This window comes from Camellia sinensis, chromosome 9 (genome assembly GCF_055761805.1).
Source record: "Camellia sinensis isolate YWXY chromosome 9, ASM5576180v1, whole genome shotgun sequence".
Classification (NCBI taxonomy): Eukaryota; Viridiplantae; Streptophyta; class Magnoliopsida; order Ericales; family Theaceae; genus Camellia; species Camellia sinensis.
The window spans coordinates 175,199,336-175,202,657 of record NC_138969.1 but is presented as its reverse complement, the minus strand read 5'-3'; positions in this window follow the sequence as shown (position 1 = coordinate 175,202,657).

Genomic DNA, 3,322 nt, shown 5'->3' with positions numbered 1-3,322 from the left:
GACGGTTTTTGAGAACTTTGCAAGTCGAAGAGATTGGTTGGCTCCTCGTGCAGCTTTCCTACAAGCACATTCGTTTGGCCAATTGATAGATCAGTTGGCTCACCTCTCGCCTTCTCTGGCTTGTCTTGTCGCTCCATGGCTTGCACTTTTTACTCTATTGGTGGCATTGAAATTATGGGCAGCGTTAAATCCGCACTTGCCGAAACGTGGTGTTGGACTATGGGTTGTGCTAAATCCACACCAGCCAAGCCGATAGGAGAGACAGGGTGAGTTCTAAGGGCAAATTCCGCCACAAAGTTGGCCAGGGCTTGTGCCTTGATTGTTGTGTGCGGTTGAAACTTAATGTCATACTGTACCAGTTCTACCGCCCACTTAAAGATTCTGCTAGTAAAATCCGCTTTCTCAAAGAGCACCTTGAGTGGAAATTCAGTCAGTACCACTATAGTGTGGGCATGAAAATAGTGCACCAACTTCCTTGAAGCCATCATGAGTGCTAGAACCAACTTTTCAAGCGGAAGGTATCTTGATTCTGCTGGGAGCAGCGTCTTGCTAATGTAGAAGATAGGCAGATGTTGAATTCCCTCAGCTCAAACTAGCACTGCGCTTACTGCATGTTAAGAAACGGCCAAATACTGATAGAGCTCTTCACCCGGCCGTGGGGTGATCAGGATCGGTGCTGAGTAGATATATGCCTTTAGATTCGCCAAAACCAACTATAGTGTGACCAGGATCAATGGTATTGACTGAATTTCCTTAGCTCGGACTAGCACCGCGCTTACTGCATGCTAAAAAATAGCCAAATACAGATAGAGCTTTTCGCCTGGCCTTGGGATGACCAGGATCGATACTGAGGAGAGATATGCCTTTAGATCTGCTAGAGCGCAATCGCACTCTTCATCCCAAAAAAACTTAGTTTTCAAAGTGTTGAAAAAGGGCCTGCAACGATCTGATGACCGACTTATGAATCTGTTCAGCGCGACTGCCATTCCGGCAAGATGTTGCACATCTTTTACGGAATTTGGTCGCTCCAGTTCTTGGATTGCCTTGATCTGTGAAGGGTCAGCCTTTATACCCAGGTTTGTAACCAAGAAACCCAGAAATTTGCCTATCCGAACACCGAAGGCACATTTGGAAGCATTCAAGTGCAATTTGTGGCGCCTGAGTATAGCAAACATTTCAGCTAGGTCGGCAAAGTGCTAAGACTTATCTTTGTTCTTCACCACCATGTCGTCAATGTAAACCTCTATAGTGCGGCCCAACAGAGAGGTAAACATTTTGGTCACCATTCTTTGAAAAGTTGCCTGGCGTTCTTGAGGCCAAAGGGCATAACCTTGTAGCAGTACAAGTCTCTAGGCGTGATGAAGGACATGATCTCTCCTTTTGGCTTGTACATGGCTATTTGGTGGTAGCCACAGTATGTGTCAAGGAAGCTAAACCTTTGGTGACCGGTGGTAAGATCCACCAGCTGGTCTATCCTCAGGAATGGAAAGCTATCCTTTGGGCAGGCATGGTTAACTGTTTTTTAATCGATGCACACCCATCATTTTCCATTCTTCTTCGGCACCACCACTGTGTTAGAGATCCATCTGGGGTATTGCATCTCTTCTATTACTTCAGCTTCGAGCAAATTTTTGACCTCCTCTGCCACTACCTTGGCATGGTGCAAAGTTGAGCGCCGAGTTCGCTGAATGACCGCCCGCGCGTTAGGAAGACATTCAGCTGGTGGCAAATGAAGCTAGGGTTGACGCCAGGCTGTAGACCGCCTAAACTCGCTCCACGCGCGAGGGCGCGAATTGGGTTCTTAGCTACTACAGTTCGAACTCCTGTCACGGTTCTGAATCTAATCTCACAAAGTGCAATGTAAGATTGATAAATCACCAAAGAGTCCAATCCAGCACATCTTTTTGGAGAACTGATTTTTAATCAAATAATGCCAAAATTGGACTACTTTGCTAGATTATAGAGTCGCCACTTAAATATTTTATTTTTGAGAAATTTAGGAAACCGTGACTCGTGCCAAAGGCCACGTGTCCATCATCACCAAAGTTGTCTTGGCTCGGGAACTTGGGTACGAGAGGGGAAAGTCCTGAGATGAGCACTCCTGCTCGCCCGATCAAAGGATCGGCCTCTACTAAACATGATATGTTGTTTCATAAACACGTGTTTTTATTCTGATTTATTAATCTAACTTACTATGTGATGTGAGCAGCATACGAGTATAGACTAAATCACTCAATTTGGAACAAAACAATTCATGTTTGTTTTTCGAAAATGGTTTGGAATTTCTACCCTCAAGTAGGCTAAAGCGCGGATTTGCCACCCTCAAGTGGGCTTAAAACATGATGTGCCACTTCGCAAAGTGGGCTTAAAACTCACATTTGATGAATTGTCCCAATTCAAGTAATGAAGCTTTCATCCACAGGCATTCATACAGTTAAACACTTAAGCAAATAGCCTCATGGAAAGTATGCTAACATGGAAACACTTACACTCATGCAAGGATGCTAAAGTATAAACACTTACAGTGTAGTCCGAGCCAAAGCAAAAGCTAGTTAGAAATATGCATGATCCTAACTATGTTAGATGCCTAATGCAACACATGCAAAATGCATTAAGATAGGCTCGGCTACCTAAGATGGCATATGAATGCAACACTTTGATAACATGCTGTTAGACACGTATTCAACAAGGAATTGAAATACAATGCAGTTTGAATGATGCGCCAAGCCCGGTGCATGCACTACAAATGAATGATGCAAACATGCAGGCATAAGGTATGCTAACCAAAATATGCCCTAAACTAACCATCAAAAGATGATAAGTAAAAGGGAGAAAGACGTGGGGTTGGAAGACATGCACACACACACGCGCCCTTATTACAACATTTGCCCTCTCGACGGAGGGTCAATGAAAGAGACCTAACTAGCTACGCTAACTAAGCTAACTATTACAAATCAACTAATTAACTAACTATTCTAGCTAATTAATTACAACATAATTGAATAACTAGCTAATCTAAGCTAATTAGGGCAATTAAATTAATTAACTATCTAAGCTAATCAATTACAACACATTGAAATAGCTAGAAACAACTAACTAATAAAGCAATAAAGAGAAGATGGCCTCGCAGGTGAGGGAAGCATGCATGCTCGGTTGCCGTCCACTCGGAAATCTGTTGCTATGCTATCAATTGCCTCTGTTTTCACTTGCCTTTATCTCTGAAAATTGTGCCAATCTCCAGAATGCCTCTACTTCAACACAGGGATCTGCTGGTGGGCTGCCAGCCAGAAAAAGTGGCTGCCAACCACTAAAACTGGCTAGT